This window comes from Eleutherodactylus coqui, chromosome 5 (assembly GCF_035609145.1).
Source record: "Eleutherodactylus coqui strain aEleCoq1 chromosome 5, aEleCoq1.hap1, whole genome shotgun sequence".
NCBI lineage: Eukaryota > Metazoa > Chordata > Amphibia > Anura > Eleutherodactylidae > Eleutherodactylus > Eleutherodactylus coqui.
This window is the reverse complement of record NC_089841.1, coordinates 268,428,926-268,451,255: the sequence shown is the minus strand read 5'-3', so window position 1 is coordinate 268,451,255 and position 22,330 is coordinate 268,428,926. Positions and strand designations below refer to the sequence as shown.

Genomic DNA, 22,330 nt, shown 5'->3' with positions numbered 1-22,330 from the left:
ACTTAAACTGAACCGCCGCGGGGGGCTTTAAATGGACGAAATATTCCGCAGCAGCATTGTGGGATTCGCTGTCCTGGCATTCTGCACGTCTAAGGGCGGCTTCTCGTGGGTGTAATTGGCAGCGTGCCGCCTGCAGGAGATGGTTGCCCCTCGCACAGCAAGCATGCAGGGACATCTCGTTCTCGCTGTGTGTAAGCGTGCGTAATGCCCACCAAGATAGAACATGCTGCGATCTTTATTGAGCACGTATTTGGCGCAATATATGTGAGTGGCAACATGGCCGCCCGTGGCAGACCGGTACAAAACTCGTGTAATACGCTGTAACCGCACGTTCTTGTGAGTGTTCCAGCGGAGGACGTATTCTGCCGCCCGGCTGTTAAGTATTCTGTCACGCAGGACGTTTCTGGACAACATCACTGAAGATCCAAAAAGGAAACAACAAGAGAACAAGTTGTAAAATATGGAACGCTTCACGAATTTGCGTGTCATCCTTGCGCAGGGGCCATGCTAATCTTCTCTGTATCGTTCCAATTTTAGTATATGTGCTGCCGAAGCGAGCACGATCCAGTAGAGGGCGCTGGTGGTATATAAGGTCCATAGGGTGGAGAACTGTAAGCTCATAGTGAGGTCGGTCACAGTGTCGGTCTGGCTCGGTAGTCTGTGCCTCTTTATGGGATTCTCAGTCACATCTGACATCTTTTTGTCAGAAAATTCACTTTTAATTTTTAGAACAAGGAGCGCGGCGCCTCCCGCAGTGCATCATGGGAGCTAGAATTATGCCAATGTTTCTGACGTCATAAGAAAGCGCCGCCCAGCCTGGTGAAGCGCTGTGACTTGCGGTGGACCGCTGAGCGCCCCCTGTTGTCCGCGCTGCCGCCCGGGCTTCATCTTCTAATATATACTACATCAATATGAGATTGTTGGTTTGGGGTCTCCATACGGAGGGGCTTATTCTAGTGGGGTCTTCACCATCCCCTCCGTCCGCAGCGCCTCGCACTTCATCCTGCCGGCCTCCAGTCATGGCGCTTGTTGTGCCGCCATCTTCACCGCGTTCTGTGGACAGGCCTCAGATTATGGCGCTCTGGATGGAAGCCCCCCAGGGGTCCATAAGAGCGGCCCTCGGGGGGCTGCAGACCAATGCGGACTGAGGAGGAGGGGGACCCCGCGGATGGGTGGTCTTCAGTCACTCGGACTATGAAAGATAATGTACCAAGTGGTCAGAACCCACAGGAACATCCCCCCCCCCCCACACACAGAGGGAGTGTATATATATATATATATATATGTCACTGTCAGTAACATCCCCCCCCCCACACACACACAGAGGGAGTATATATATATATATACAGTCACTGTCAGTAACATCCTCCCCCCCCCCACACACAGAGGGAGTATATATATATATATATATATATATATATATGTCACTGTCAGTAACATCCTCCCCCCCCCCACACACACATACAGAGGGAGTATATATATATATATATGTCACTGTCAGTAACATCCTCCCCCCCCCCCCACACACACACACAGAGGGAGTGTATATATATATATATATATATATATATATATATATATATGTCACTGTCAGTAACATCCTCCCCCCCCACACACACATACAGAGGGAGTGTATATATATATGTCACTGTCAGTAACATCCTCCCCCCCCCCCCACACACACAGAGGGAGTGTGTATATATATATGTCACTGTCAGTTACATCCTCCCCCCCCCCCACACACACACACAGAGGGAGTATATATATATATATATGTCACTGTCAGTAATATCCTCCCCCCCCCCACACACAGAGGGAGTGTATATATATATATATATATATATATATATATATATATATATATATATATATATATATGTCACTGTCAGTAACATCCTCCCCCCCCCCACACACACACATACAGAGGGAGTATATATATATATATATGTCACTGTCAGTAACATCCTCCCCCCCCACACACACACACAGAGGGAGTGTGTATATATATATATATATATGTCACTGTCAGTAACATCCTCCCCCCCCCCACACACACACAGAGGGAGTATATATATATATATGTCACTGTCAGTAACATCCTCCCCCCCCCCCCCACACACACAGAGGGAGTATATATATATATATATGTCACTGTCAGTTACATCCTCCCCCCCCCCACACACACACACAGAGGGAGTGTATATATATATATATGTCACTGTCAGTAACATCCTCCCCCCCCACACACAGAGGGAGTATATATATATATATATATATATATATATATATATATATATATATATGTCACTGTCAGTAACATCCTCCCCCCCCCCCCACACACAGAGGGAGTGTATATATATATATATATATATATATATATATATATAAATATATATATATGTCACTGTCAGTAACATCATCCCCCCCCCCACACATACAGAGGGAGTATATATATATATATATATGTCACTGTCAGTAACATCCTCCCCCCCCCACACACAGAGGGAGTGTATATATATATATATATATATATATATATATATGTCACTGTCAGTAACATCCTCTCCCCCACACACACAGAGGGAGTATATATATATATATATATATATATATATATATATATGTCACTGTCAGTAACATCCTCCCCCCCCCCACACACAGAAGGAGTGTATATATATATATGTCACTGTCAGTAACATCCTCCCCCCCCCCCCACACACACACAGAGGGAGTATATATATATATATAGTCACTGTCAGTATCATCCTCCCCCCACACACACAGAGGGAGCGTATATATATATATGTCACTGTCAGTAACATCCCCCCCCCCACACACACACAGAGGGAGTGTATATATATATATATATATATATATATATATATATATATATGTCACTGTCAGTAACATCCTCCCCCCCCCCACACACACAGAGGGAGTGTATATATATATATATATGTCACTGTCAGTAACATCCTCCCCCCCCCCCACACACACAGAGGGAGTGTATATATATATATATATATATATATGTCACTGTCAGTAACATCCTCCCCCCCCCACACACACACAGAGGGAGTATATATATATATGTCACTGTCAGTAACATCCTCCCCCCCCCCCCCCACACACACAGAGGGAGTGTATATATATATGTCACGGTCAGTAACATCCTCCCCCCCCCCCCCCACACACACACAGAAGGAGTGTATATATATATATATATATATATATGTCACTGTCAGTAACATCCTCCCCCCCCCACACACACAGAGGGAGTGTATATATATATATGTCACTGTCAGTAACATCCTCCCCCCCACACACACACAGAGGGAGTATATATATATATATATATATATATATAGTCACTGTCAGTAACATCCTCCCCCCCCCACACACACACACAGAGGGAGTGTATATATATATGTCACGGTCAGTAACCTCCCCCCCCCACACACACACACAGAAGGAGTGTATATATATATATATATGTCACTGTCAGTAACATCCTCCCCCCCACACACACACAGAGGGAGTGTGTATATATATATATATATATGTCACTGTCAGTAACATCCTCCCCCCCCACACACACACAGAGGGAGTGTATATATATATATATATATATATATATATATATATATATATATATGTCACTGTCAGTAACATCCTCCCCCCCCACATACAGAGGGAGTGTATGTATATATATATATATATATATATATATGTCACTGTCAGTAACATCCTCCCCCCCCCCCACATACAGAGGGAGTGTAGGTATATATATATATGTCACTGTCAGTAACATCCTCCCCCCCCCCCACACACACTGAGGGAGTGTATATATATATATATATATATATATATGTCACTGTCAGTAACATCCACCCCCCACACACACAGAGGGAGTGTATATATATATATATATATATATATATATATATATGTCACTGTCAGTAACATCCTCCCCCCCCCCCACACACACACAGAGGGAGTGTGTATGTATATATATATATATATATGTCACTGTCAGTAACACCCCCCCCACACACACAGAGGGAGTGTATGTATATATATATATATATATATATATATATGTCACTGTCAGTAACATCCTCCCCCCCCCCACACACAGAAGGAGTGTATATATATATATGTCACTGTCAGTAACATCCTCCCCCCCCCCACACACACACACAGAGGGAGTATATATATATATAGTCACTGTCAGTATCATCCTCCCCCCACACACACAGAGGGAGCGTATATATATATATGTCACTGTCAGTAACATCCCCCCCCCCCACACACACACAGAGGGAGTGTATATATATATATATATATATATATATATGTCACTGTCAGTAACATCCTCCCCCCCCCCCCACACACACAGAGGGAGTGTATATATATATATATATGTCACTGTCAGTAACATCCTCCCCCCCCCCCCACACACAGAGGGAGTGTATATATATATATATATATATATATATATATATATATATATATATATATATATATATATATATATATATATATGTCACTGTCAGTAACATCCTCCCCCCCCCACACACACACAGAGGGAGTATATATATATATGTCACTGTCAGTAACATCCTCCCCCCCCCCCCCCACACACACACAGAGGGAGTGTATATATATATGTCACGGTCAGTAACATCCTCCCCCCCCCCCCACACACACACAGAAGGAGTGTATATATATATATATATATATATATATGTCACTGTCAGTAACATCCTCCCCCCCCCACACACACAGAGGGAGTGTATATATATATATGTCACTGTCAGTAACATCCTCCCCCCCACACACACACAGAGGGAGTATATATATATATATATATATATATATAGTCACTGTCAGTAACATCCTCCCCCCCCCACACACACACACAGAGGGAGTGTATATATATATGTCACGGTCAGTAACCTCCCCCCCCCCACACACACACAGAAGGAGTGTATATATATATATATATGTCACTGTCAGTAACATCCTCCCCCCCACACACACACAGAGGGAGTGTGTATATATATATATATATATGTCACTGTCAGTAACATCCTCCCCCCCCACACACACACAGAGGGAGTGTATATATATATATATATATATATATATATATATATATATATATATATATATATATATATATATATATATATATATATATATATATATATATATATATATATATATATATGTCACTGTCAGTAACATCCTCCCCCCCCACATACAGAGGGAGTGTATGTATATATATATATATATATATATATATATATATATATATATATGTCACTGTCAGTAACATCCTCCCCCCCCCCCACATACAGAGGGAGTGTAGGTATATATATATATGTCACTGTCAGTAACATCCTCCCCCCCCCCCACACACACTGAGGGAGTGTATATATATATATATATATGTCACTGTCAGTAACATCCACCCCCCACACACACAGAGGGAGTGTATATATATATATATATATATATATGTCACTGTCAGTAACATCCTCCCCCCCCCCCCACACACACACAGAGGGAGTGTGTATGTATATATATATATATATATGTCACTGTCAGTAACACCCCCCCCACACACACAGAGGGAGTGTATGTATATATATATATATATATATATATATATATGTCACTGTCAATAACATCCTCCCCCCACACACACAGAGGGAGTGTATATATATATATATATATATATATATATGTCACTGTCAGTAACATCCTCCCCCCCCCCACACACACACAGAGGGAGTGTATATATATATATATATATATATATATATGTCACTGTCAGTAACATCCTCCCCCCCCCACACACACACACACACAGAGGGAGTGTATATATATATGTCACTGTCAGTAACATCCCCCCCCACACACACACACACACAGAGGGAGTGTATATATATATATATATATATATATATATATATATATATATATATGTCACTGTCAGTAACATCCTCCCCCCACACACACACACAGAGGGAGTATATATATATATATGTCACTGTCAGTAACATCCTCCCCCGCCCCACACACACACAGAGGGAGTGTATATATATATATATATGTCACTGTCAGTAACATCCCCCCCCCCCACACACACACACAGAGGGAGTATATATATATATAGTCACTGTCAGTAACATCCTCTCCCCCCCCCCACATACAGAGGGAGTATATATATATATGTCACTGTCAGTAACACCCCCCCACACACACACAGAGGGAGTGTATGTATATATATATATATATATATATATATATATATATATATATATATATGTCACTGTCAGTAACATCCTCCTCCCCCCCCCCACACACACAGAGGGAGTGTATATATATTTGTCACTGTCAATAACATCCTCCCCCCACACACACAGAGGGAGTGTATATATATATATATATATATATATGTCACTGTCAGTAACATCCTCCCCCCCCCACACACACACAGAGGGAGTGTATATATATATATATATATATATATATATATATATATATATGTCACTGTCAGTAACATCCTCCCCCCACACACACACACAGAGGGAGTATATATATATATGTCACTGTCAGTAACATCCTCCCCCGCCCCACACACACACAGAGGGAGTGTATATATATATATATATATATATATATATATATGTCACTGTCAGTAACATGCTCCCCCCCCACACACACACAGAGGGAGTGTGTATATATATATATATATATATATATGTCACTGTCAGTAACATCCTCCCCCCCCCCCACACACACAGAGGGAGTATATATATAGTCACTGTCAGTAACATCCTCCCCCCCCCCCACACACACATAGAGGGAGTATATATATAGTCACTGTCAGTAACATCCTCCCCCCCCCACACACACACAGAGGGAGTATATATATAGTCACTGTCAGTAACATCCTCCCCCCCCACACACACACACAGAGGGAGTGTATATATATATATATGTCACTGTCAGTAACATCCTCCCCCCCCCACACACACACACACAGAGGGAGTATATATATATATAGTCACTGTCAGTAACCCACCACCCCCTCCATCCTTCAGGAGGATATATATATATATATGTATACAGTCACTGTCAGTAACACCCCACCCCCCAGAGGGAATATATATGTATACGGTCACTGCAGTAACATCCCCCTCTCCCTCCATCCTTCAGGAGGATATATATATATATATATATATATATATATAAATATATATATATTTGTATGCAGTCACTGTCAGTCCCCCTCTATCCTTCAGGAGGAGATATGCACACACATTGTCAGTAACATGCCTCCCCTAGAAGGAGTATATATATATATATATATATATATATATATATATATATATATATATATATATATATAAATATGTATATAGTACATATAGATATATCCACCCATCAGTAGCATCCATCCTATAAAAGAAATATGTATATATATATATATAGTCACACACAGTCAATAACATCCCACCTAGGAGTACATATACACGCTAATTGTAAGTAGCATCCCTTCTCTAGAAGCAGTATACACAAACATACACTCATTGTCGTAACATCCTTCCCCTATAAGGAATATATATATATACACGCTGTCAGTAACATCCCTCCCCTAGAAGGAGTGTATGTGTGTGTGTGTATATATATATATAAATATATATATATGTATACATACACTAGCTGATATACCCGGCTTCGCCCGAGTTAATTTGGTACTGGTGTTTATCTGGTGTTCACACGGAAAATCTTATGAAGTCGTGGTTACTTTAGAGATACTGAGGAAAAACATATGTTCCCCATTTTGCATAGTTCTCTGCGTTACCCAGGAAACACCACGTGGAGGCAACCATGGAACGTTTCCTTTATATAAAATGACATCAGGAAGTGAGAGAATTAGATTACGTACATAAAATTTGGCGCTGATTCTTTTGCGCTTAGAATTGAATAATCGAGTTGGGACCGAATTACTTTTCCTATTTTAGAGATAATCTATGCTTGTGCCAAATTTCATGTTTCTAGGACATCGGGAAGTTGGAGAACGTTTGGCGAGTCAGTCAGTGAGTGAGTCAGTGAGGGCTTTCGTGTTTATATATATATATATATATATATATATATATATATATATATATATATATATATATATATATATACACATACATACACACACACACATTGTCATTCCTCCCCTAGAAGGCCGACAGCGCCGCTAGCAAGCACACGGCTTGCAGCAGAGAAAGGAGTGCATCAGGGAGCTTACACATCAGAAGGACGACAGCGAAGAAAGCGGCTAGCCGAGACAGGAGCCCAGCCAATCAGCAGCTGTGGGCATACCCTATACCTCCCCCAGGACAATCCCAGTGGCTTTAGCATTTTTCTCCCCCTGTCCCCCTGCACATACAGGACCTCCAAAACACCTTTGGAATTGTGTCACCCCCCAGGCATCCTGTTGTCCTATCCATCCGAACTGATTAAGGGGCTCGTCCCCGAAACGCGTTTTCAATTGCTGTTTTTTTATTTTGTGAAATAATAAAAAAGAAGTGCTTTCACCATCAGCTGTTGGACCTTTATCTTCATCTTCTAGTAGCTTAGAGGGTTGCGCCTCCATACCAGTATTTTTCTATATCCTTTTTGCTACACTCACGCCCACCCTGGTGGAGCGTCATCTCGTTGGCAGCACCTCCACCATTCAAAATACTCAATCATTGGAAACACTTTGTACTCCAGAAATATTCCACCAGCCTCCTCTTTCATTTCTTTTACTCAGTAGTAATAATGTTCTCCATAGTGGCCCCAGTATTAATAGAGACCCCCACAGTGGTCTCAGAAGTAATAGTGTCCCCCGCAGTGGCTTCAGAAGTAACAGTCACCACCACAGTTACCTTAGTAGTAATACTGTCCCCCACAGAAGCCTCAGTAGTAATGGTGTCCCCCACAGTGGCCTCAGTAGTAATGGTGTCCCCCACAGTGGCCTCAGTAGTAACAGTGACTCCCACACTGGCCTCAGTAGTAATAGTGTCCTCCACAGTGGCTTCAGTACTAATAGTGTCCCCCGGAGTGGCCCTAGTAGTAATAGTGTCCTCCACAGTGGTCTCAGAAATAACAGTGACCGCCACAGTGTCCTCAAAAGTATTACTGTTCCTGACAGTGGCCTCATTCGAATAGTGTGGTGCACAGTGGCCTCAGTAGTAAAAGTGTCCTCTACAGAGGCCTCAGTGGAAATAGTGACTCCCATAGTGGCCTCAGTAGTAATAGTGATTCCCACAGTGGCCTCAGTAGTAATAGTGTCCCCCACAGTGGCCTCAGTAGTAAAAGTGTCCCACACAGTGGCCTCAATAATAATAGTGTCCCAAACAGTGGCCCCAGTAGTAATAGAGATCACACAGTGGCCTTAGTAGTAATAATGTCCTCCATAGTGGCCCCAGTAGTAATAGAGACCCCCACAGTGGCCTCAGTTGTAATGCCAACCCCGACAGTGGCCTCAGTAGTAATAGTGTTCCCCATAGTGGCCTTAATAGTAATAGTGTTCCCCACCTTGGCCTCAGTAGTGATAGAGTCCCACACTGTGGCCTCAGTAGTAATAGTGTTCCCACAAAGGCCTCTGTAATAATAGTGTAGCCTACAGTAGCCCTTAGTAGTAATAGTGTCCCCCACCTTGGCCTCAGTATTAAAACTGACACCACAGTGGCCTCGGTAGTAGTGCTGTCCCCCACATCATCCCCAGTAGTAATAGTGCCTCCCACAGTATCCTCAGTAGAAGTAGTGACTCCCACAGTGGTCAACGTAGTAATAGTTTCCTTCACAGTGGCCTCAAAAGTAACAGTGACCACCACAGTGACCTCAGTAGTAATACTGTCCCCCACTGTGACATCAGTAGTAATACTTCCCCCCCACAGTGGCCTCAGTAGTAACAGTGACTCTCACAGTGGCCTCAGTAGTAATAGTGTCCCCCACAGTGGCCTCAGTAGTAAAAGTGTCCCCCACAGTGGCCTCAATAGTAATAGTGTCCCAAACAGTGGCCCCAGTAGTAATAGAGATCACACAGTGGCCCCAGTAGTAATAGAGATCACACAGTGGCCTCAGTAGTAACAGTGACTCTCACAGTGGCCTCAGTAGTAATAGTGTCCCCCACAGTGGCCTCAGTAGTAAAAGTGTCCCCCACAGTGGCCTCAATAGTAACAGTGTCCCAAACAGTGACCCCAGTAGTAATAGAGATCACACAGTGGCCTCAGTAGTAATAGTGTCCCGCTCAGAGGCTTCAGTAGCAACAGTGTCCAACAGTGGCCCCAGTAGTAATAGTGTCCCCCACAGTGGCCCCAGTAGTAATAGTGTCCCCCACAGTGGCCTCAGTAGTAAAAGTGTCCCCCACAGTGGCCTCAATAGTAATAGTGTCCCAAACAGTGGCCCCAGTAGTAATAGAGATCACACAGTGGCCTCAGTAGTAATAATGTCCTCCATAGTGGTCCCAGTAGTAATAGAGACCCCCACAGTGGCCTCAGTTGTAATGCCAACCCCGACAGTGGCCTCAGTAGTAATAGTGTTCCCCATAGTGGCCTTAAAGGGGTTGTCCCGCGCCGAAACGGGTTTTTTTTTTTTTTTTTAACCCCCTCCCCCCGTTCGCCGCGAGACAACCCCGATGCAGGGGTTAAAAAAACAAACCGGGTAGTACTTACCCGAATCCCGGCGGTCCGGCGTCTTCATACTCACCTGCTGAAGATGGCCGCTGGGATCCTCTCTCTCTGTGGACCGCAGGGCTTCTGTGCGGTCCATTGCCGATTCCAGCCTCCTGATTGGCTGGAATCGGCACGTGACGGGGCGGAGCTACACGGAGCCAGCATTCTGCACGAGCGGCCCCATTGAAGACAGCATAAGACCCGGACTGCGCAAGCGCGGCTAATTTGGCCATTAGAGGCCGAAAATTAGTCGGCACCATGGGAACGAGGACGCCAGCAACGGAGCAGGTAAGTATAAAACTTTTGATAACTTCTGTATGGCTCATAATTAATGCACAATGTACATTACAAAGTGCATTAATATGGCCATACAGAAGTGTATAGACCCACTTGCTGCCGCGGGACAACCCCTTTAATAGTAATAGTGTTCCCCACCTTGGCCTCAGTAGTGATAGAGTCCCACACTGTGGCCTCAGTAGTAATAGTGTTCTCACAAAGGCCTCTGTAATAATAGTGTAGCCTACAGTAGCCCTTAGTAGTAATAGTGTCCCCCACCTTGGCCTCAGTATTAAAACTGACACCACAGTGGCCTCGGTAGTAGTGCTGTCCCCCACATCATCCCCAGTAGTAATAGTGCCTCCCACAGTATCCTCAGTAGAAGTAGTGACTCCCACAGTGGTCAACGTAGTAATAGTTTCCTTCACAGTGGCCTCAAAAGTAACAGTAACCACCACAGTGACCTCAGTAGTAATACTGTCCCCCACAGTGACATCAGTAATAATACTCCCCCCCCCCACAGTGGCCTCAGTAGTAACAGTGACTCCCACAGTGGCCTCAGTAGTATTAGTGTCCTCCACAGAGGCCTTAGTACTAATAGTTTCCCCCAGAGTGGCCTCAGTAGTACTAGTGTCCCCCACAGTGAACTCAGTAGTAATAGTGTCCCCCACAGTGACCTCAGTAGTAATAGAGATCACACAGCGGCCTTAGTAGTAATAGTGTCCCGCTCAGAGGCTTCAGTAGCAACAGTGTCCCACAGTGGCCCCAGTAGTAATAGTGTCCCCCACAGTGGCCCCAGTAGTAATAGTATCCCCCACAGTGGCCCCAGTAGTAATAGTGTCCCCCACAGTGGCCCCAGTAGTAATAGTGTCCCCCACAGTGGCCTCAGTGGTAATAATGTCCCCCACAGTGGCCCCAGTAGTAATTGTGGCCCCCGTAGTAATAGTGTCCCCCACAGTGGCCCTAGTAGTAATAGTGTCCCCGACAGTGGCCCCAGTAGTAATAGTGTCGCCCACAGTGGCCTCAGTAGTAATAGTGTCCCCCACAGTGGCCTCAGTAGTAATAATGTCCCCCACAGTGGCCCCAGTAGTAATAGTGTCCCCCGTAGTGGCCCCCGTAGTAATAGTGTCCCCCACAGTGGTCCTAGTAGTAATAGTGTCCCCGACAGTGGCCTCAGTAGTAATAGTGTCCCCCACAGTGGCCCCAGTAGTATTGTTTACCCCCACAGTGGCCTCAGTAGTATTGTGACGCCCATAGCGGCCCTCAGTGGTAATGCTGACCCCGATGTTGGCCTCCATAGTATATTCCTGACCGACACAGTGGCCCTCAGTAGTAATAGTGTCCCCCACAGTGGCCTCAGTAGTAATAGTGACCCCCATTGTTGTCCCAGTAGTGATAGTGTCCCTCACAGTGGTGTCAGTAGTAAAAGTGACCTTAGAAGTGGCCTCAGTAGCGTTTCCCACAGTGGACTCATTACTATTAGTGTCCCTCACAGTGGCTTAAGTAGTAATTATGTTCCCTACAGTGGGCTTAGTAGTTATAGTGACCCCCACAGTGGCCTTAATAGTAATGTTGACCCCAACAGTAGCCCTCAGTTGTAATAGTGTTCCCACAGTGGCCTCACTAGCAATATTGTCCCCTATATCAGCCCCAGTAGTAATAGTGACCCCCACAATGGCTTCAGTACTAATACCATTCCCCACAGTTGCCTCAGTTGTAATATTGTTCCCCACAGTGGCCACAGTAGTAATAGTGGCTCTAGTATTAATATTGACCCCCATAGTGGCCTCAGTAGTAATAGTATCTCCCACAATGACCCTTAGCTTTAATAGTGTTCCCCACAGTGGCCCTTAGTAGTAATAGTGTCCCCCACAATTGACTCAGTAGTAATAGTGACCCCCGATGGTGGTTTCAATAGTAATGCTGACCCCAACAGTGGCCCCCAATAGTAATAGTTTTCCATACATTGTCCCTCAGTAGTAGAACTATTCCCCCAAATATCCTCAGTAGTAATGCTGACCCCACACTGTGGTCTCAGTATAAGGCTGACCCCAGCAGTGGTCTTCAGTAGTAATAGTGATTGCCACAGTGGCCTCTGTAGTATCATTCACTGCCACAGGGGCCTTAGTAGTAATGCTGACCCCACAGTGGCCATTTGTAGTAATAGTGTTACCCACAGTGGCCCTTAGTAGTAAGATTGTCCCCAACAGTGGCCTCAGAAGTATTGCTTACCCCCACAATGGCCTTCGTAGTAATGCTGACCCCGACACTGACCTCCGTAGCATTGCTGACCAACACAGTGGCCGTCAGAAGTTGTAGTGGTCCCCACAGTGGCCTCAGTAGTAATAATGACCGCCACAGTGGCCTCAGTAGTAATAGTGATTCCCACAGTGGCCCTTAGTAGTAATAGTGATCACCACAGTGGTCCTTGGTAGTAACAGTGTCCCCCACAGTCGCCCTCAGTAGTAATGCTGACCACAACGATTGCTGTCGGTAGTGATAGTGTTTTCCACAGTGGTCCTAGTAGTAATAGTGTGCCCCACAGTGGCCTCAGTAGTAATAATGACCCCCACAGTGGCCACAGTAGTAATCATGTCCACCACAGTAGCCCCAGTAGTAATAGTGTCCCTCACAGTTGTCCCAGTAGTAATAGTGACCCCCACAGTGGCCTTAGTAGCAACAGTGTTCCCCACAGTGGACTCATTATTAATAGTGTTCCTCACAGTGGCCTCAGTAGTAATGGTGTCCTCCACAGCGGCTCCAGTAGTAATAGTGTCGCCCACAGTGGCCTTAGTAGTAATATTGACTCCCACAGTGGCCTCAGTAGTAATAGTGCCCCCCACAGTGACCTCAGTAGTTCTTATTGTCCTCCACAGTGGCCTCAGTACTAATAGTGTCTCCCACAGTGGGCTTAGTAGTTATAGTGACCCCCAGTAGCCTTCAGTTGTAATAGTGTTTGTCATAGTGTTCCCCACAGTGGCCCCAGTAATAATACCGTCCCCCACAGTGGCCCCAGTAGTAATATTGTTCCGCACAGTAGCCCCACTAGTAATAGTGGCCCTAGCATTAATATTGACCCGCACAGTTGCCTCGGTAGTAATAGTATCTCCCACAATGACCCTTAGCTTTAATAGTGTTCCCCACAGTGGCCCTTAGTACTAATAGTGTCCCCCACAGTGGCCCTCAGTAGTAATACTATCCTCCCAAATGTCCTCAGTAGTAATGCTGACCCCCTACCGTGGCCTCAGTATAATGCTGACCCCAACAGTGGCTTCAGTAGTAATAGTGACTGCCACAGTGGCCTCAGTAGTGTAATTTACTGCCACAGGGGCCTTAGTAGTAATGCTGACCCCCATAGTGGCACTTCGTAGTAATAGTGTTCCTCACATTGGCCCTCAGTATTAAAAGTCTCCCCCACACTGGCTCTTAGTAGTAAGATTGTCCCCAACAATGGCCTCAGTAGTAATGCTGACTCCAACATTTGCCTCCCTAGTAATGCTGACTGACACAGTGGCCTCAGTAGTAATAGTAACCGCCATAGTGGCCTCAATAGTAATAGTGATCTCCACATTGGCCCTTAGTAGTAATAGTGTCTTCCACAGTTGCACTTAGTGATAATAGTGTCCCCCACAGTGGCCTCAGTAATAGTAGTGACTCCCACAGTGGCCCTCAGTAGTAATGCTGACCCCAACAATGAACCTCAGTAGTAATAGTGTTCTCCACAGTTGTCTTAGTAGTAATAGTGTCCCCCACAGTGGCCTCAGTAGCAATAGTGTCCCCTACAGTGGCCCTAGTAGTAATAGTGTCCCACACAGAGGCCTCAGTAGTAATAGTGACCCCCATAGTGGCCTCAGTACTAATGCTGACCAACACAGTGGCCTTAGTAGTAATTCTGACCCCTGCAGTGGCCTCATTAATAATAATGACCTCCACAGTGGCCCTCAGTTGTAATAGCGACCCCCACAGTGGCCCTCAGTAATAATAGTGACCCCCACAGTGACTTCAGTAGTGCTGCTGCACCCCACAGTGCCCTTGGCAATAATTGTGTCCCCCACAGTGACATTGGTAATAATAGTGACCATCACTGTGACTTCAGTAGTAATAGTGACCCACACAGTGGCCTCAGTACTAATACTATTACAACTGGAGCTCATATAGGGGACACTATTACTAATAGTCTCTCCTATATCAGCCCCAATAGTAACAGTGAACCCCATGGTAGCCCCAGTAGTAATAGAGCCCCCCATATACTTACCTTCTCCTTGTCTTCTGAGCGCCACTGCTCCTTTTCTCAGTGCTGCAGCTGGCGGAAGTATGTGTGCCTAAACTAGGGCGAAGAGGTTGGTGGAGGAGGAAGATCCCGGATGCACACGTTGCTATCAGTGGGAGCATCCGGCCACGGTGCAGCAAAAGTGATAACCAGCCGGTAAGCTGGTAAGCCCTGACCAGTAATGACTATAATGGTGACCAGACGTCCCGAAAGCAGGACAAATGGCTGTCCCGCTGGGGTCGCGACGGAAAGCAGAACCTGCCAGTCTAAGGGCTTTTACCCACTAGCATTTTTTAACGCTGCGATATCGTTGCGTTTTTTTTTACTGCATATTTCAATGGGAATTTTTAATGTTAAAATCGCATCACACAAAAATCGCAGGTTTGCGCTTCTGCAATTTTTGTGTGATGCGATTTTAACAGTAGAAAGTCCCATTGACTTTTGTAGTAAAAAAAAATACAGCGATATCGCAGCGTTAAAAAAAACGCTAGTGAGTAAAAGCCCTAAAGCGGGACGTCTGGTCACCTTACCTAAATGCACATGTACGACATCCGCTGTATCCAGTTGCATGGGGTAGATGAAAGTCAATGGCAATCTTTCTCCATCCCGCAGAACTGAATGCAGTGGTGGACCCCCATGTGCCGCGTTCCATTACAGACGCGTTTCAGCCACATTGTAACAATTTTAAAGGATCTGCATCTTGGATTATAACAGTTCTTTGTCAGCGAAGGGTAAATTCACATCTGCGCTCAGGACTCCGTTATGGGAGCAGAAAACGGAATCCCCGGGATGAACGGATCCGTCATAACAGAACCAATCTGTGCCGACCGGACCCCGCCGACTGTAATGGAGTCCGCCCGCTTCCTGTACCCATCATGCATGTTGTGGAATTCAATGTTCCGTCAATATGCTGTGAGGCTCCAAATCAGAGGTGGTTATGGCGGCCGCCGTGAGAAAGCAATGAAACACAGAGATCAGGCCTGTGTCTAGAAGCAATCTGTGTTTATTCTGTACATTGTCATTTCTTATACCAAAAAATAGAAGGAGTATCAGTAGGCGTATCAGTAGGCGTATCAGTGCAAAGGCTAGTGTTACAAAGTTCAATCTGTTATACTGAGGTCAAAGTACTAAGGTGGTGAATAATTGCATTTTCTCAATAAACATGGCTTCTTTTGTTGGAATGTAGACTGACTGTCTAGTACCTTGATTCTTTATCACAATCTACCCTTTTAATCACATGCCCTAGACAGCAGTTAATGATCAAAGCATTCCATTATCCTTTGATCATTGTAACGAGATTAACAAGATCTTGGAGACATGATGGACATTTAAGATTACACCTCTACTTAATGTAATTAAGTACTAACCTAAATGTACAAGCATTTATCAGAGCTTTTCATAGGACACAGAATAGAGTGTACAATTTAGGCCTAAAGCCTCCGGAAACGTATATCAAAGATACATACATATATAAATTAGTATGTTCATAACCCTCACAATCCCCCATTTAAAACAGTCCATCTTGAAAAGAGCCTTTGTTGTGGTACTATCAAGGGTGCTAAGTCACCCCTGCCGGTCTTTCTATCCTCTTCGCCGGATCCCCACTGTTGTTGCTCTTTTACTCTTTTGACTGTTTTAACGATATCGTAGAGGGAGCGATTCCAGATAATTTGCTTGTCTCCGTATCCCACAGAATGTCCATAAGTTGCAAACACCATCACTTTTCCTCTGGCTCGGGAACTTTCTTGCAGTGGGAGGCATGTATCCACTTTTACAGAAGTAGGTGTTGACAACAGAACTTGGTATGGTCGTCAAACCTTGGGTCCAAGGCCTTTATTACGTGTCTTTTTGCGACCACCCAGTCTCCAGGCTGCAAGAAATGTGTCCCCTCTAGGTTGTCAGGGTCTGGAATTGGGGAAAACACTAGATCGGGTGTTATTTTCAGTTTACGACATAGTTCTTGTACATATTCAATAATCTTATCACGCCCCTGCTGCAGGGCCTGTGGATGATACAGGCCTAATCTTGGCATAGAGCCAAACAACACTTCTTTTAACTTAAGCATATCATTTCAGTTCTTTCAACTTTGTCTAAACTCTGCGGGTGGTATGGAGTGTAAAACGCTTGTTCCACCCCAAGGCTGACATCACCTCTCGCATCACTTCACCTGTAAATTGTGTACCTCCGTCACTCTCAATTGTCTCTGGTACCCCAAATCTACATACAAGTTCTGACACAAGTTTAGTCACTGTACATTCTGCGGTGGCTTTGAACAGGTCCACGCACACAAGGACGTACTCATACCTGCCTGATTTGGGAAGCTGGATGTAATCGATTTGTAATCTCTGAATAGGATACAGTGGTCTGGGTGTGCACTTCACATGCCTTCACATATGCCTTCGCCAACCTGTCCAACCCTGGAGCATACCATACCTTGTCCATAACAGAAACCATGGCATTCCAAGAGGCATGCACTTTCCCGTGAGCTAGGACGGCGAGGTGGGTGTAGGCAGCCGCTGGTACATCATCTACGTCCCGTAGGACGCCAAATCCCAAATCAACAAGTGGGACCAAGATCCAACTTACAGCACAAGGGGTCTTGCGTCCTGTCCAGGAGAGCTGCAGCCTTGGCTGCCCTATCCCTTGCTCTCTGGTGACTGCCCCTGCGTGTGTGCTTTAACCTTTATTATGGCCACCTGTCCTGGCAACATGATAGCTTAATGGGCTTGCCTTGTGCCGTGAGAAAGCTCCTGGACCGCCAGATGGGTCCATAATCGTGTGCAGTACCAAAGGCGTACCTGGAATCAGTGTAGATGTTAGCAGTGGTACTTTTCAGGCTTCAGTTCCTGCGCTGACATGTATGGCGGCAGTGGTTTTTGTACAAGTATCTCATTCAGTGTGACTACTTCAAAACCTGTTACAAACCTTCCTTCGTCATTCAGGTATCTAGATCCATCCACAAACATTTCAAGGTGGGGGTTTAGGAGGGGTTTGTCAGTGACATGTGTGAACCCAGCTGTCTCCTGCTCCATGAGCGCTGCACAATCATGCTGGTGTTCTGCGTCAAAGGCTTCCTCTTCATCAGTCAGAGAATTTGCAAAAAGCTGGTCCTCTGTACTTACTCCCCCATTTGAATCAGTGTCACCTAATGGTAATAAGGTGGCCGGATTCAAAGTGGTGCAACGTTGAAATGAGACATTGGATGAAGAGTGTAAATGCAAGTTCCATTTTGATCTGTCTAGCAAGAGACAGATGTCTACGGCTTACCTGAGTCAGGATACCATGTATGTCATGTGGGGTGTAGATCACCATGGTGTGATCTAGGACAACGTCAGAACTTTTGTCCATTAGTGCCTGAACTGCTAGAACCGCTCGGACGCAGGATGGAGACCCTCTAGCCACCGCGTCAAGATGGACACTGTAGTATGCTACAGGTCGCTTTTTGTCACCATGCATTTGTGTCAGTACAGCGGTGGCGTGTCCCTCCATCTTAGTGACGTACATTTGGAAAGGGTTGTCATAGTCTGGCAGCCCCAGTGCACCCGGTTACCTGTACTTTCAGCTGATAGAAGGCTGACTCGGCCTGCGGGGTCAGGGCAAATGGCCGTGAACCCAAACAGTCGTACAGAGGCTGCATGGTCATGGAGGCAGAGCGTCCATTGCCAATAGTATGAAACCAGTCCCAAGAAGGTACGCAACTGGGTATGGGAGGTGGGAAGTTGCATGTCACTTACCACCTTCGTGCGTTCCGGCGTCAGGTGCTTAGTACCTGGACCTAGGCAGTGGCCCAGGAACACTATGTGAGACTTGCAGAACTGAAGTTTCTCTTTGCTGGCTTTGCAGCCATTCTACTCTGATGGAGGAAACACAAAAGGCTTAGTGATGCATTGAGGTAACTATTTGTGTCAGCAGTACATAAAAGAAAATAAAAATAAATCATCAACATATTACAAGAGGGCGGTGCCCTCGCGAATTGGCCAGGCGTCTAATACCAGTTTCATGAATCTGGTGAACTGGTATTGGGCTATACTGTGCCCCTTGTGGCAGCACTATCCAACAGTACTGCTTTCCTCTGAAATTAAATACAAACAAATACAGACAGCCTGTCGAGGTCCGTCTGACTGGTAGCCCAAAGGCTCGAAGGAACGACACTAAGAACTTGTTTCTCTGCGTGCGTAAAAGTGAAGACAGGTAGAGGTGTTGCTAGGTCTGCTGCCATCCGACAGAAGGTCGGGTGACTTTCAGACCTGGGGTGTATACGAGCATCACCGGACGGGTGAAGTTCGATACAAGATCCCAAAGGTCCCATCATTTCGGTTCCCAATATGCTTTCAGGACTTTCCAGCACAAGGAAGCGCATGAGGCATCGTGACCCTTTAAACATTACCTCTAGTGGTTCAGTTTCTGCCAGCTGAATCGGCACTCCTGAAACCCCTTGCACCAATTACTGCTAGACAATCAGGCTGGTATTCTATTTAAAATAGATCAGAATCTTGTTGCAAAAAAAAAAAAATTAAAAATTTAGAAATTGCTGACCTGCAATACCTGGATCACTTATGTCAGATGTCCAGTTCCTTGGGCTAAGCAATGACTCAGGAATTGGAGTTTGTCTTGGAGGTGGCTTACTATTTGTCAGGACCTGCGGAAAGCTGAGTTTCTGCAGTAGCTATCAAGACAAATACATGAGCCGGATCCACCAAGAGAGCAGTTAGTTTACAAACCTCCTCTGAACTGTCACCTGAGGTCTCAACCCGTACCGATCCATCCGGTGAAAATTTGATGGATGCAGATAAGGCTTGTAAGATATCAATACAAATAACAGAGACATGAATTACAACAAGGCAGAATAATCCACAAACATCTATCCACATTGAAATATGATATTCTTTAAGCAAATTCATTATTAATCTGATCCTGCCTGCAATGTCTCATCAAATTTGAGAAGAGAAAAAAAAACTTTTCCTAACTGCCCAAGCTCCTCACCCCCTCCCTTTGTAGACAAAAGAAGGATGAAACATTATGTACTTTTACATTATCTAGCTCCACCCCTTCGATGCTGGTCGTTTGCATGTCTCTCCTACAGAACATTTTCTCAGAGACAGTGCAGTACTAACAGCATTTAGCAGTGATATAGACATCCAACCAATCACAGAACTGACATTTACACAAAAAGCAAAAATATATCTTAAAATCCCTATATTCTCTATTTTTAAGACCGTATAATTCACATAATTCATTACAAGTTTCTTATTTCATCAGCGTCTGTCTTCCTTTCTATGACACTGAATTTTATCTCTATGAAACAATAGCTAAGATATTAATAAGCAACTAAAACATTCAGACTTTAAACAGCATTAATTATTAGTAATTACAAGACGTATACTTCTCTCCTAGGCTGGTCTGTGTTGAGGGTGGAGCAAGACCTCTTCCTATTGTTCTTCCCTCCCATCTCCTTACATCACCTAGCTCCACCCCCTGTGATCTGGCTCAGCGTTTGGTCTTTCTTGCCTCATTTAGTTTCTAGCCACCGGACAGTATATACCATATAACACAATCTAACTCTCATACGGGCCCTTCATTAATACACAAATTCACACTCACTGGGGTTTTCATTCACTCATATACAGACTGATAAGTATCTCATGTGAAGTAGAAACTGGGATTGTATTTACTGTTCATAGAACTTCCCATATTGAACAAAGTATATATATATAAGAAAAACTCTTATGTACCGCGGTTTTTACATATTTTGTTCAGAATAGGCTATCCAATGACAAACATAATACAACTTATGCCCATTTCCACCCACATACTTATATTCACCACTCCAGATAGCAACTATTATCACCGTTCATTGTTAAACCTTCTACCTTTCCTTAACTCATTGAACCTTCAGCTAAAATAGTTTACATCAACTTTTTCCTTTTACTTTCTTGTAACAAGTTATACTACACATTCTTTGTTCCCTATTAACCTGCACAGTCTGTTCACACCATTCACTACTACAGAGACAATATAAAAAAAAAAAACCATAGCTCACACCTTCTTACACTCAGAACATTACTTCACGGACAACATAAAAACCACACAGTATATATACTTCATTGTTCTTTTGAACCCCCACAGATGTGAGTGGGGTATAACTTTCTTACACTTACATGAAGAAGACTAAGTCGTACAACAAAGATTAGTTTACATAACAACAAGACTTACAAGACAAACAATAATTGTTATTTGTCACATAATTGTCCACAGATTTTGCATGAACTTACTTTATGTCCCAGAGGGACACAAACTATAAGAGGATTCCCTTTCTCTGATAACCCCTTACTGCCGTATCTATACTTGCCTTTTTCCAACTATTCAACATTTCCTGTAATCCATTATCTTTTGCCCACCCAGCATGACTGTCTGAAAACCTTTCCCACTGCTGGAGATCTAATACTCCTGTCCCTTTATATCCTATGTGCTTAAACAATTTATCACATCCTCTACCAACTGCAGCTCTGCCTTCTCTTTCTTGTACAATTTCTTTAGCTGTCTTCCATACCTTATCCTCTTTACCAGCAGTATTGCCCATGGCTGGCGGTTTATGTACACCAAGAGGCTTATTATTTTATCCTTTCACACACATAAAACAATCCCCTGACCGTTGAAATATACAAACGGAACTGCAGGGGGCCCTGTCCAGAATCGTGGCCTTGTTAGGGACTCCTTTCAGCGTCACTGATCAGGTTCCTGTTAACACGGGACACAGAGATTTATATTTGCACCCCGGAGGTCAGGTTCCGTCGATCAGGTCAACTCATCAATCACTCACTCGTGCATAAACAGGCACACATAAAGACAAAAACATTTGAATGTCAGTTACTACTTTTTTAAGTGTCAGTACTTCCTCACTTGTCTGTAAGTGTCGGTACCTCCCAACCCTGCTTATTTTCCCCCCGTCTCAACTACTTCTCTTATACCTATAAGAGGCTCCCATCAGGGATTTTATCCCCTGAAAATTTTTAGGCTTCCCTGGTACAATTTATACCATGCCTTCCAGAGATTGGCA

At 44.5% G+C, this 22,330-nt stretch overlaps 1 non-coding gene across 1 annotated transcript; it reads right to left on the bottom strand.

Moving 5' to 3' along the window:
- Positions 1-454: 454 nt before the first annotated feature.
- Positions 455-561, bottom strand: LOC136630957 (U6 spliceosomal RNA). Its single transcript, XR_010792961.1, has one exon. It is a non-coding gene; the product is annotated as a U6 spliceosomal RNA (small nuclear RNA).
- Positions 562-22,330: the final 21,769 nt, after the last annotated feature.